General features: G+C 35.3%; 1 pseudogene; it reads left to right on the top strand.

Moving 5' to 3' along the window:
* LOC121324446 overlaps positions 1-15,288 on the top strand; it is a 179,936-nt pseudogene that overhangs the window by 55,640 nt on the left and 109,008 nt on the right.

The raw sequence follows: 15,288 nt of genomic DNA, 5'->3' as shown, positions 1-15,288 counted from the left end.
GACCATATATCTGTATGTCACACTTGCATTTTCACAGATATATTAAAAAATGTTTATCCAATTGTTATGAAACTTGACAAGGATGTTTTTAAGTACAAGTATCTGGATCTGTGGGTATATGAAAGTAGCTGTTTGTCTGTCTGTCAGTTTGTCTTACTAACATTGTACTTTTTCATATTACTGATGTAACTAAACATGGAAGAGGAAGTACTAAACATGGAAGAGGATGAAAGTCACTAAGATGTTTGCATTATTATTATTATTATTATTATTATTATTATTATTATTATTATTATTATTATTATTATTATTATTATTATAATATTGTTACTAGTATTATTATTTTACCATCTAGGATGCCACATGTCCTGGGAAACTGCAATGAAGGCAGTAACATTGAGTCTGATTGAGTCACAGCATGTTCAGCCAGCGTAAACAGTTTGAAATGGACTGGAATATGGCTGGAGGAACAGCACTTTGTTTCAAGAATTATTATACAATTTAAAAAGTAAAATGATTAAAACCTAACATTAGCTAGTATTGCTTATTCCAGTGTAAACAGTGTACTGTAGGATCTTACTTTACTTAACATGTACCAGTCATCTTATAGAGATCCCAAAAACTTCCAGCATTGCTGTTCTCAATTATATCTGTCTCCCTAAAAAGTACACTTAGCACAAACCTAAAACTTGTAAATGCAGACCATCGGTAGTGGTTTGATAATGACTAACATTGCTAATTACACAGAGTACAAAGATCAGGATATGCTGAATGGAAGGACCTTTTACTACTTACTAAGTACTGACAAACAATATGTTCACCGCACTGACTGTACCATAGAAATGGTTAACTTACGACTTGCATTCAGATGATGTAGGGAATTGATGTTAACTCAAGGCTGTTAAGCTCTGATTAGTGCTTCTGACACCGTTGTGTAATCCAAATCAGAGATTTGAACCTCCGACCACCTGGTTCCCACTTGATCCCACTTCCACACCAAACCGCTGATGTTTTTAAATTACTGAAACACAGACTCTGCCTAATGAGAGACACTGTCACTGAACCCATTTATGGAAGTTTGCCAGCATCATTAGGCATTCCATAATTGCTGTTCCAAGCCAAATATAAAACTGAAACATCTGCTAAGCTTCCTTAACACCCAGTTTAATACACACACATACCAACAAAAGACAGCTGAATGGTTTGAATTAAAATACTTTGCCTTAGGAACCATGTATGAAACTGGTGATTTGGTGTGTTTATGGGTTTGTTTATTTATGTATTTAAGAAAATTCAACAAAACCAAATCAGGAAAAAAGTAGAACAACAACAAAAAAAAAAAAAGTAGAAAATGTGAACTAGGTACAAAAAGGGATAAAGGAAGTCCATTTGAGTAATTTTGTAATTAATTAATTACTTAATTAAATTAATTAATTAATCACGGTAACAGGCCACAGTTTTGACCTTGACAGGGTAATACTGTGCCAGTTTAAATAAAAACAAGGTTTCTAAATGCTTAAGGAGTCTCTGTTTCTGACAAACTGCTATTTAAAAAAAAAAAAGAATTAAAGTTTAGACAAAAGTGACATTTTAATTAACATCAAAAAATAAATAAAAATCAACATTAAAAAAAATTAAAATCTGCCAATTTTACAAGGGTGCCAGGGTTTACAGCCACTGTTGTTGAGTGCTTTACTTAGATTCATTCATTTATTTATTGATTTATGGATTTAATTAAAATTGTAAATATCAGTAGATTCCTCCAAATTAATTATTCTTTTTGGTAACAAAAGAGTACATGTTAGGCCCATGCTTGTTTTGAAATTATGGATAATCAGAAAAAATCAAAGCAACATGCTTCACCATATTAAAAAGAACTGTTGTGTATAGTTTGAATTTCATGCAATAGCAAGCCAATCAGAGGATTTGATGACCAGTGCTCTGTGTTGGTCAGGGACATTGTGTATGAGAAGCACCATTCTCCCACTCTCTGCTTCTTTTAGTCTTGGGTAATGAGAGCTGCAGTTTCTTATTAGATCGTAAGAGATAATTGCATTGAGCTGCACTAAAGTAGTGACATTAATAAGCTGGCGTCTGCTTTGCAGTGCATTTCCAGATAATTAGAAGCCAATGAAACAATCTCCCATTGTCAAGGTCGTACCATCCTAAATTATTGCACATGACATAATGATGAGCTGGAAACTCGCTTGAAAGGGTAAAACTCTCACATAAATAATACACCCACTGTCTGTTAAGGCCCATTTGGGCATCCATGTCTTGTTAAATATCTAGAATGGTCAATTTATTTATTTTTTACTTGACCCTTTTTTTGCTTATCGCATAAAGAGAAATAGATACAACAGGGCAGATTTTCTAATAATAACAATAAATCAGCTTTGGAGTTAAATTTGTATTATCTAAACACCAGCATTTAGACAACTTTGCTGCCTGGAGCCTCAGTTCCCCAGCAGCTGTCTAACCGGGTTGTAAGATTGTAAGAGTACCCCACTGTAAACAAGATTTTTCATTCCAGTTGGGCTTGTCCAAGAGTGAACCGAATAAACAAAAACATGAAAATGTTGTGGTTTTTTTTTCGTTCATCATTAAATCACAGCTTGAGATGGCTGATGGGAAAGGGGTTTTGATTGAAACAAAATAGCTTTCTGTTCAATTAAGTATTGTAAGTAAATACTGAGAAATGCAGTTTAACAGTATGTTTCAAAGAGCCTGTTTACATTGGAACGGTATAGCATTTGGGGGAGGCGGGTGGTTGATAGTATTCTGTTCTCAAGAGGCAGGGAAATTTAAACCATGCTTCCATTTGTTATGTCTGCTTCGTGGCCGCTTTGGACTGTCTGCTTTCGTTAGAGTTGACTGAACTCAAAAGGACATTATCCCTGTCATGCACATTTTTCCAGTCTACTAAGTTTAACTTGTTCAACCCCCTCTCCCCAAAGCCCACTGGAGATGAATGACACTGTCCTGTACTGGCATGTTTGTATCACTGGACAAACAATTAAAAAATGGAAGCAAAATGATTCTGTAATATATGTAAATTGATGTGGTCACGTGTGATCAGCTACCTATGGCTCCATTCACCAATGGGTGTTTGAGAAAAATACAACTATGGTTGCAAGTGGGCCATGTGTGCCACGTATTTTGGCAAGAAACATTTTTTTTTTTTTAAATGAATCTACCTTATTTTTTATTCTAGCAACTATCAACCCCAAGCCCCTTACTCCTTTTTTAAATTTAGAGTATCCAAATACTTTATCCCCATTTGTTACACCTAATTCAGTGTCCAGCTATGTTCCCTCATCACAGCAACTCCGCTAAAAACCTCCTCTGATCCCACTGCTAGGCCAATCGCCTTTTTACACCCTTGAGCTTGATGGTGGATGTCAGGTATCTACTTGAGTTTGCTGGGTACCTGTCCATTAGGGGCTCCTGTAGCGCTGTACAATAATGTAATCCCAGCTGATTTCGTATACATCTATATAGCACATGCACTTCCCTAACCTGCACACCATCTGGTTGTGCCTTTACCGGATGAGCCACTTGGGAATACCCCCTGTGATATACAGGTGTGTTTTAAACTTGCTTTAATATTGTGTAAACAGTCTTCACTCAATAAAAACAAAATGATCAATTTTTTATGTATATATTATTTCCAAGATATTTATGTAAAAAGTTTAAATTCCGTATATTTTGATTGAAAATTAACTTAATCCAGATTCTCAAGAAATGCCTTTGGATTATTAAACTAAAGCATGTATGATAGGTATCAGTTCATTTTATTCAGACCAAGTGCAAGCCTGCACTAGAATTTCTTATGAGAAAGTTGACGGTACTTATGTTAGTGTTTAGGTGTTTTCTGCTCTTTCCTGATAATTTGCGGTGAGTGTCATTGCATTTCAGAGTCTTCTGATTCTGAGTATGTCAACAGGATGACATCTTACTCTGCAGTATCCTTTTCTTTACTGAAAGGAATTCTGCAATGAAAACTATCTGCTTTGAGAGACAAAGAGGCTGCAGAGGTTCAAGAAGTCAGTTTTAAAGTATGTTACCTTTCATCCCAATTATAATCCATGAACTTCTTTTATATATTTATATGCTCTATACTCACAATTTCATGGCTTCTCAGTGCTGAGACATTTTTTATAGTACACATCCTGCTAATATTTTAAAAAAGCTGCAGTTCCTGAATCAACTTTCTCTGCCTGGTGGTAAGGGCTCCTGCCTTTAGCAGAAGCCATGGTGCTGGAACTGCAGATGATTCACAATATATATTTTTCAGAACATAAAATTTGTGACTCTGTACAGCCAAGGTCTACTTCTAAAGCAAATAAACCCGCTGAGGATTTTTTGTTGGCCAATGACAGTATTGCCCATCATAAGTATGCAGCCTTTTTGCCCAGATTATTCACTCTGCAGTTACTCCTTCTTAGTTTCTTTACTGAAAAGAATTCTGTCAGATTTCATACAAACAAGACTTGAATCACTAAAGCACAACCTTCCAGAGAATACAATTTTATTTTGCATGGATGTAAAATCCTTGTATCCAAGTGTCCCTCGTAAAGAAACTTTAGAAGCTTGTCAAAAAGCACTAGATAATAGACTAGATAAATCAATACCAACAGCAGAGGTGCTGAACATGATCAGTGTAGTTTTAGAAAACAGTTATTTTACATTTGTTGATAAAAATTACAAACAAAACGATGGTACAGCAATAGGATCTAAATTATGAATGCATTTTGCCAGTACATACATGGGGAAATGAGAAGAACAATGACTTAGAAAATCAGAAAGAGAACCTTTAGAATACATTCGGTTTGTAGATGATATTTTTGGGGTTTGGACACATGGAGAAGAATCTCTTTTCCAGTTTCATAAAATAGCAAACGAAATACACAGTAATATTAAGGTGGACCTTTGATGGACAAGAAAAGAAATATAATTTTTAGATACTGTAGTAAAACTTTAAGGTTTAATTGAGACTGACCTCTTCTGTAAACCTACTGACATGCACCAGTATTTACACATGTCCTCTGCACATCCAATACACACTAAAAGGGCAATCGCAAAGGGGCTAGGAATAAGAATACAAAGAATATGCTCTAAAGAAAGTGACTATGTAAAACAAAGACATCTATTAAAAACAAATCTTAAAAAAAGAGGATACAAAGAAAGAATTATAGAGACAGAGTTAAGAAAAGTGGATAAACTAAAAAGAGATGATCTACTAGATTATAAAAATAGAGATAAAAAGGTCAAGAGAGTCCCATTAGTAATGACATACTCTAAACTTTTGCCCAATATTTCTAAGATAGTTTGGAAACACTTGCATATTCTACATAATTTAGAAAAATTGAAAAAAGTGTTTCTGAAGGCCCCAGTTGTAGAATTCAAAAGAGAAGCTAATTTAGGTGATATTCTAGTTCACAGTAAACATAAAAGAATAATTGACAGAATAGGTTCTACAAATACTTGCACTAGTACATGTAAAGTTTGTAAATAAATAGACAAAAGTAGAAATATAATTAAACATAAGAACACCACATATCCACTAAAAACTAATACCTACTGTAAAAATAGCATTGTTATTTATGGAATAGCCTGTGAAAAATGTGATGAAATAAAATATGTTGGAGAGACTGGAACAACTTTATATAAAATAATTCAGAACCACCTTTCATTAATTAGAAATAAAAAAATGAATGAACCAATAGTATAGCACTTCACCAGTCAAGGACATGACATAAATGATGTAAAGTTTGTAGTATTAGAACAGCTAAAGATATGGATAAATAGACTGAACAGAATGAATGAACTAATTAATTCCAATAAATATACAAAAGTTAAAAATAATTAAATAAACAAAATTTATTCAAAAGTTGTACATGCTGATGCGCTGGGGAGACCATATCAAGGCTGATTCTCAGAGCCAGCATTACATGATAATATAAATGTAAGTTTATATAAAATAGTTAATTAGAATATACAGGATGACACATGCATTATGCAATATTTTAAGCAGAACCTTATGTATGTCTTAACTTGCTGCCATCTTTCTATATATATATATATATATATATATATATATATATATATATATATATATATATATATATATATATATATATATATATATATATATATATATATATATATATATATATATATATATAAATACACATATGTAAATACACACACACACACACAGTTGCAGTGAGTGTGCACTGCAGACGATATACTCTCCTTTTAAATGTTCAGCCAGCTTTGATTTATTAGCTGCATTGTTGTGCACAAGAGCAGGTACTTTCCCACTAAGGCCCCATTCTTCTATCACCTGTTTGATGCTGTCTTCTAAATACTGGGAAGTGTGCCATTCAAACAGTAAAATGGTGTCAAGAACCATACAATGGATTTTGAAATTGGATGTAATAACAGATCCCTTAATGACCAAAAATGCCTCATTGGCAATAGATGCCCTTCTGTCCATCATTAGACCAACGTATGAATTTGCATTTAAAAGTAACTGCAGCTTATCTTTTTTATTTTGTTTTTTTGACCGTCAATAACCTTTTTAACTATCTTGTATGACACAGGCTTCCAATTCGGCTTGAAGAAACTCATAAGACAATGGAAACCGTCATATTCGATGAAATGTAGAGGCAACTTGTGCCGTGCAGTCATGCACAACACCCGCTTTGTAATTTCTTCATGACGCACTGCATTACAGGACCTGCCTGCTGTAATACCAAATGTTGACAGAGTGGTTTGTGTTTTTCAAGGAGGTGTCGGGTCGTCTGGATCATTCTTATTCATTTATTCATTTAAATCTATAGAATATAGATTTAAATATATAAGTAAAAGTGATGTCACATATAGAACACCATTACATCATGTAAGAATAAATCATGGATTTGAATATAAACAATAGCAAGTAGTTGTCATGCCGTTAAACACCTATAAATACCTTGATTCAAACACAGGCTCCCTTGAGAAAGATATGTACAACATATCGAAACGTTAGGCAGCTGGCTCTTTGAGCTAATATATATATATATATATATATATATATATATATATATATATATATATATATATATATATATATATATATATATATATTATTTTTTTTTTTTTTTTTTAAAGCCTTTGATTCATTTTAAGACGGCTCAGAAGGTTTAATGGGGGGAGAACGATGAACAGACACCTCCTTCCACAGCCTGGCACTGCTGATCTTTCCGATATGAGCGGTGACTAATAATCCCATTCTTCTGATTAATTAAAATTCTCAAAACCTCCCTCTTTGATTGATGTAATATGTACTTGGTTTTAAACATTCCAAGTTCAACAGTCAGCTTTCTTTTTTTTGTTTTCTGTATTTCTTTGCATTAAAATTCTGGGAATTTCAAAACAACATTGTCAATCAGATCTGTTCTCATGCTGTTGAATCAGTTTGTTGTGCACTTATGTGGAAAATAGATTTTTTGTTAGGTTCACCTTAAATGGCCCAGCACTGATTGTATTTAATAAAACATAGTATTCTGCTCTTAGTAGAGAATTAAATGCTCAATTTCAAAGGGTGATTTCAGGCAACGTCTTTGTGGAAAACAACATTTTGAATTACATCGGTTGTCTTTTTTTCATTTTATGGAAAATGCTGTCATACAAAGCCAAAATCACTGGTCATTTTAAAAAATGGTACCAGACCTGGCTTTACTACTTTATTACTGTGACTGATGCATCGACGACCTTTTCCCCGTTCAAAGTCAGTTATAAAGTAGGCTGTCATGACGTTGTAAAAGGAACTGAATTATCTACATCCCAGAATTCATCTCCTACTGGAAAATCGAGGACCAGTTAGCAAACACCCAACAGGACAATTTAAAATTGTCTAGGCCAGGGGAAAGGGGAAGATGATGGCTGCAGAGGATTGGGACAACTGAAAGGCACCAATCAATGTAAAACAATAACCCACTGAATTTACGAGAAAGCTGTCACTAACATTTAATGTATTTCTATATGACAATTTGCACTTGCTTTAAAATTTGGCCCATTAGTGCTTAAAAAGGCTACATTTTAATAGTTGAAATATTTACATAATTGTCTGTAAACGGAACCTTTTTGAACTGTAGATTCCTTGAGGCCTATGCCCTCCATATTTGTAGAGACCACATACAGAGTCTGGTTTCTAGTTAAAAGGGTTGTGGAGTCTGTGACAGGAAAACAGATTAAAAATATATATATAATTAAAAAATTGCCAAACCGGTAGAGACATAGTGATATAAATATACTGGATTCATCTTCAACTTCTCTGGGAATGCTGGCCATTTTTATGCAATGTCTTGGCTCACCGTCTATATAAAAAGTAAATGTATAAGGCAAACTCTTAATATGTTTGCTGGGGACTAACATTTATTTGTAGAAATATGCAGCTTGATCTATCTTTTTAGCTATGGTCTGCCTTGTTGTGCTCTCTTTCCTTAAGTAACCTTTTCAGTGAGGGGGTTCAAGCTACTGTTTCAGCTGCTCTTGGCCCTGTGATCGTGAATCGGAAAGACAAATAGGGAGAGGGAGTTTTGAGATGGAAATGTCAGCTGGGGGAGTGGGAGGAGGTATGGGCCGGATATCAGTGAGTGCGCTGTCTGCTTTTACATTGTAAAAGTAGCTCATAAACTTTCCCCACACATTATTATTGTTTGTGTGTGCATCCATCTTATTCTTCTATCTGTAAAGACCCCTTTTGACACAGTCCTATGAGTGGTTGTGATACACAGCATCTCTCTCTCTCTCTCTCTCTCTCTCTCTCTCTCTCTCTCTCTCTCTCTCTCTCTCTCTCTCTCTATATATATATATATATATATATATATATATATATATATATATATACATACACTGAACAAAAATATAAACGCAACATGCAACAATTTCAAAGATTTTACTGAGTTACAGTTCATATAAGGAAATCAGTCAATTGAAATAAATTCATTAGGCCCTAATCTATGGATTTCACATGACTGGGAATACAGATATGCATCTGTTGGTCACAGATACCTTTTAAAAAAGTAGGGGCGTGGATCAGAAAACCAGTCAGTATCTGGTGTGACCACCATTTGCCTCATGCAGCGTGACACATCTCCTTCGCATAGAGTTGATCAGGCTGTTGATTGTGGCCTGTGGAATGTTGTCCCACTCCTCTTCAATGGCTGTGCGAAGTTGCTGGATATTGGCGGGAACTGGAACACGCTGTCATATATATACATTATATATATATATATATATATATATATAATATATATATATACCACAAAACTCTCTTTTCACCCAATGAAGAAACTACTTAACCTAGAAACAGTGGCTCAGCTTGGGATGTCTGTGCTTTAAAACCTGTTGGGTTTTTCTTCATAACCCTGTGGGAGTGAAAGGGCCAATGCGGCACTCCCTGTGGTTCCCCAGATCCAAACCACGTTTGCATGACTTACCCTGTTTTTAAAAAATAACAGTACTCTGTGTACTTCATTTAAAGATTCTTAATACATCGCAGTTATTCTTTTTGTAATTTTTGTTTTCATGTTTTGAACTGAATAATAAAAAGCCTCTGTAAAATAATTTATGTGAATATACTGTATGTGTTTAGTCTGTGAATGATACCATATGTATTTTGTAAGATTTATTATTTTTTCCATGAAATGTTTTGAGGAAATGAAAGCTGCTGATGTGAGTTGCGAAAGGGGCGTTTGAATACTTTATCTTCGCTTAGTCTTTGAAAAATTGCAGGATGTAACTTCTATTCAAAACAGAGGTTTATAAAAAGATTCTGTTTACATGAGGGCTGTGTTCTTTCACAACTCTGTGGCTTCTTTTCTCTGGGGCTCATATCAAACAGGATGACACATGCATTATGCAATATTTTAAGCAGAACCTTATGTATGTCTTAACTTGCTGCCATCTTTCTTATATATATATATATGTAAACACACACACACAGTTGCAGTGAGTGTGCACTGCAGACGATATACGAGAGCAGGTACTTTCCCACTAAGGCCTCATTCTTCTATCACCTGTTTGATGCTGTCTTCTAAATACTGGGAATTGTGCCATTCAAACAGTAAAATGGTGTCAAGAACCATACAATGGATTTTGAAATTGGACGTAATAACAGATCTTGTATGACAAAGGCAATTCGGCTTGAAGAAACTCATAAGATAATGGAAACCGTCATATTCGATGAAATGTAGAGGCAACTTGTGCCGTGCAGTCATGCACAACACCCGCTTTGTAATTTCTTCATGACGCACTGCATTACAGGACCTGCCTGCTGTAATACCAAATGATGACAGAGTGGTTTGTGTTTTTCAAGGAGGTGTCGGGTCGTCTGGATCATTCTCATTTTCAGCAGTTTCTGCCTCTGCAAATACGGAGTGCATGGCTTTCATGGTTTCACCATGGAACTTGTTGATGGTTTGTATTGCACACGTTTTAGCACTTAACTTCTGTGTCAATCTTTAGATCAAAGTAACTCCACACGAACAATTTTTTGTCATTGCTCCTGCCTTCGAAGACGTAGACATCATATACAAAATGAAGGAAAACTAGAATAACATACACAAAGCCTCACGCACGGCTGGCTAGAGCGAAACTGGTGTGGGTGGTACCAACTACACAGTCTAGCCCAATGGTTTTCAACCTTTTCAAGTACATCAGTAAAAGCAAGTTTAAATTGCAGTGAGTTTGTTCTGCTATATTTATGATATTAAATACACCACAATAAGCACATTGTCAGATACAGTGGCTCTCAAAAGTATTCACCCCAATTTTATTGTGTTACAACATGGAATCAAAATGGATTTAATTAGGAGTTTTTGCCACTGATCAACACAAAAAAAAAGTCCATAATGTAAAAGTAAAAAATAAAATCTACAAATTGTTCTAAATTAATTACATATACAGAACAGAAAATAATTGATCGCATAAGTATTCACCCCCTTGTCAATATTTGAAATAATTTCAACTCTTTCCACATATTCTCAATTGGATTGAGGTCCGGGCTTTGACTGGGCCACTCCAGGACATTGACCTTTTTGTTTTTAAGCCACTCCAGTATGTCTTTGGCTGTATGTTTGGGGTCATTGTCCTGCTCAAAGATGAATCTTCTCCCAAGTCCCAGGTCTCTTGCGGGTTTTCCTCCAGGATTTCTCTGTACTTTGCTGCATCCATTTTGCCCTGTATCTTCACGAGCTTTCCAGGCCCTGACGCAGAGAAGCATCCCCATAACATGATGCTGCCACCACCATGCTTCATGGTAGGTATGGAGTTCTCAGGATGATGTGCCCTTCTCACCCGGATACTCAGTTTTTGAGGATGGCCTGTTCTAGACAGAGTCACAGTTGTGCCATATTCTCTCCATTTCTTAATAATGGACTTTACTGTCCTCCGGGGGATATTCAGTGCTTTGGTAATGTTCTTATATCCTATCCCTGATTGGTGCTTTTGAAGAACCTTATTCCGGATTTGCTTTGAATGAACCTTCGTCTTCATGATGTAGCTTTTGTTAGGAAATGTACTAACCAACTGTGGGACCTCCCAGAGACAGGTATATTTAACCTGAAATCATGTGAAACACCTTAATTGAACACAGGTGAACTCCATTCAACTAATTATGTGACTTCTAAAGACAATTGGTTGCACCAGAGCTTATTTAGGTGTGTCATAGCAAAGGGGGTGAATACTTATACTAATCAATTATTTTCTTTTTTATGTTTGTAATTAATTTAGAACAATTTGTAGATTTTATTTTTCACTTTGACATTATGGACTTTTTTATGTCGATCAGTGGCAAAAACTCCTAATTAAATCCATTTTGATCCATGTTGTAACACAATAAATGTGGAAAAGTCCAAAGGGAGTGAATACTTTTGAGATCCACTGTATTTTCATCAGCACAATCTGAGAGCAAAACTTATTAAATGTCATTTTTTTTTTGTTTTGTTTACTGCAATCAAGTAAGCGGCAGTACATAGTACACTTCCTAATTCCAGCCCCAAGTATTTCGATGTGTTCTGTTTTCAAAGCACAAAGCTCACGCTACATGTTTTGTGTAATGGTAACATTGCTCTTAAATTACAGTGGCTGATTCTTTGGCTGAAGAAACTGAATCTTGTGCAATTAAATCATTTAAACTCCTGACGGTAAATAATGTAGCAAAGTCGACTGGGATGCAAAACGGAAGAGATGAAAAAAACCTATTCGTGTTGACTCAAAACTTTATTTAGGCACTCTACGATTTGACTGGTGAAAGTTAACGTTGGTTTATTGGAGTTCACAAAGACAACTTTTTTCAGCTTGGTACGGTTACCTTTTCACATCCTTGTTTGTTTAATTCTTGCTCTTTTTGCTGCATTGCAGCCCTTCATTGATTACATTAAGTTTTCATGGCATTTTCTTAATGGCATGTGTGCAAGACACAAACATGAAGTGTATTTTTATTTGTTGCTGTTCTTGTTCTATTTCTCCTAAACAACTGTTCATTTTAAGCAACTTTTTGTACAACAGTACTCACACGTTTGGTCACCATCACAACTGTTGCAAAAAACGGGGTTTCATGTATTCTGCTGGTGTTAATACACCTGATGAAGACACGATAGTGTCGAAACACGTTGTTTGTTTTACAACTATGTCCTTTTTTTAAATCAATAAAGATATTTTGATGAAGACTATAAACGAGCGGGAGTGAAGTATTTAAACCTTTGATGCAAAATGCTGAATTCCTTTTGTAAGCCATTTAAATATAGTTTGGCTGAAAGAACTTTGAACACTTGTGTGTGTGTGTGTGCATATATATATATATATATATATATATATATATAATCGATACTTTTTTGTTATTCATTGCTGTATTCCTAATTCTTGCACTTTTTCACTCGCCATATGGGCATTTTTATTTTAAAACAAGCTATCTTTCACCCCCTTTGTCATTTCACATTTCAACTCCTTTTTTTGATCTTCTTTTTTTGACCGAGCTGCTTCCCCAAATTACTGGTATATTTTGCAACCAATACTTGAAGATTCTGCAAAGTCAGAATTACATAGAAAGTAACAAACTATTAAGTGACTCAGATATCACACATTATGGGGTAATCTGGAATGGTGTGATTTTACTAGTAGAATATGTTAAACAGCGGGTACTGTACATTGACATTAACGGTTGCCTCTTTGAATACATGGAATGGAACTTTCCTTAGGATACATTTGAAAATTCATCTCAATACAATATCACCATAAATCAGTGATTTGCAGTTTCATTTTTAAGTTGACGTAATATTTTATTGCTGTTCACAATAACACAGGCCTGGCCTTAAAAGCATACATATAAATACCCCCCCCCCCCCCCCCCCCTTTTTTTTTTTTTTTTTTAAACTGTGATTCATCATTGATGTGTTTTGTGTAAGCGAAAGAGGCCTTAATGGGCCATTGTTGTAGAATATACTGTATATTTTTAGAAACAAATCAATGAATTGCAGCAAAGCAGCAACCAGTCTGAAGCTACTGAATGACGCCTTTAAGCAGTATATAAATAATGGTCTCCAAGCTGCAATGGATAAAAATAACTCACTCAACCAGTGCTGCACATTCCCAACCTTAGGATCTAGCTCTCCTGCCTGTTCCAGTACTGGGCAATGCTTGTTAATAAACCTACAGTAAACCTAGAGGTACCAAAACACAACCATCCAAGTGGAGCCAAGCAGCGCAATTATTCCCTCTCCTAATAGTTTAAAGGGTTAATCTTTAAAATAATGCTGAACAGTTTCTATTTGTATAAATACGGTATTCATAGAACTAATTTCCGAGCGCAAAAAGATTAATATTTGTAGTCCCAGTATTCAAAGTTGGAAGCGTGACAGCAATAATAATAGCCTATTCTGCTGCAAAATGTCACCCAACTGACATAATTTAGGGCAGGGATATCAAACTCCAGTCCTTGAGGGCCGCAGGGTTTCCTGGTTTTCATTCCAACTTAAGCTCTCAAGTAACATAATTGATCTAATTATTTGTTCAATTTGACATATTTAATATTTTTTCAAGGCCTTTTACAGTTGGTGGTTTTAAAAATGCTCTTGATTCAAGGTACACCATCTATGAAACATTTTGAGGCCTGAAGAGAAGTGTTAAATGTGTCCAGTTAATCAAGCAATTAGACCAATTCAGTAATTGAGAGCTTGGGTGGAACGAAAGCCAGAAGACACTGCGGCCCCCTCCAGGAACTGAGTTTGAGACCCCTGGTTTAGGGTCTAAGATACACCAAAAACAAACAGAAAAAAAATGTTGATGCTAATTTCCCATATCTGATGATGTAATTCTCTATGTAAAACGTGTTTTTCTATTCCAGTAATGACGATGAGAAATCATGTTTAAAAAGGCATTAAAAAATGTACCTTTCCTGTTATACTGCTTGCATACTAGTGATGGGATTCGTGTTGACAAGAGGAATTGGACCTTCCTCACTGGTGGTAACCGATTCATTGTTCATAGGCCTTTGCATAGTTTTTCAGTATGAACATTAGTTGTAAATTATCAGTGTGTACTTCATCATCACCAGAAACGAAAAATCTATAATGAAGTGAATCTGTGCAACTCTGCTTTATATACATATGCAAATACTGTGCTCTGAAATTGCATGAATTTATTGATTTTCTTTCCCCAGAAGTGCAGACGGGGAGTCGGGTATGTAACCGGAGCCCTGGGGAACACATGGAGCCACAGCGTCAATTCCAGACTCATTGTACAGTACTTGGACTCACAACGGAAACAGGTAAGGTTTGATCATGGGACACCAAGGCACATTCAACTGTGGTATTATGCTTTTAAAACATGAAAGCAGTGCATTAGTGTGATAAGGCTACTGTAATCTGGACCCATGCATTTGTACTAACAGAATTACACTTTTCAGCAATTTGTCTGGGCCACTTTATAATTTATCTTTGGATACCACCTTTTGGGAAACTTTTCTAGAAACACTACTTTGTTTAGTGTAATAGAATTTCGTGTTAGTTGAAGTTAGAAATCTTAAATTATAATCACATGTGAATAAATGTAATCGTAGATACAAGCAAGTATACACACACAAGAAGACTTTGTTTTCAAGTCTTTGCTTAAAGGCTTGTTTTGTGTTGCGGGTATTATACTTTTTTTTCTTCCTTTTCTCTTGAACAGCCTGGGTTATACGATGCCAGGAAAATTGGAATTTGCTCTCCCTGGACTCTTTCCTGAGTATCGAAGCAG

This window comes from Polyodon spathula, chromosome 12, assembly GCF_017654505.1.
Source record: "Polyodon spathula isolate WHYD16114869_AA chromosome 12, ASM1765450v1, whole genome shotgun sequence".
Taxonomy (NCBI): Eukaryota; Metazoa; Chordata; class Actinopteri; order Acipenseriformes; family Polyodontidae; genus Polyodon; species Polyodon spathula.
The sequence above is the reverse complement of the archived record's forward strand: the minus strand, read 5'-3'. Positions and strand labels throughout refer to the sequence as shown.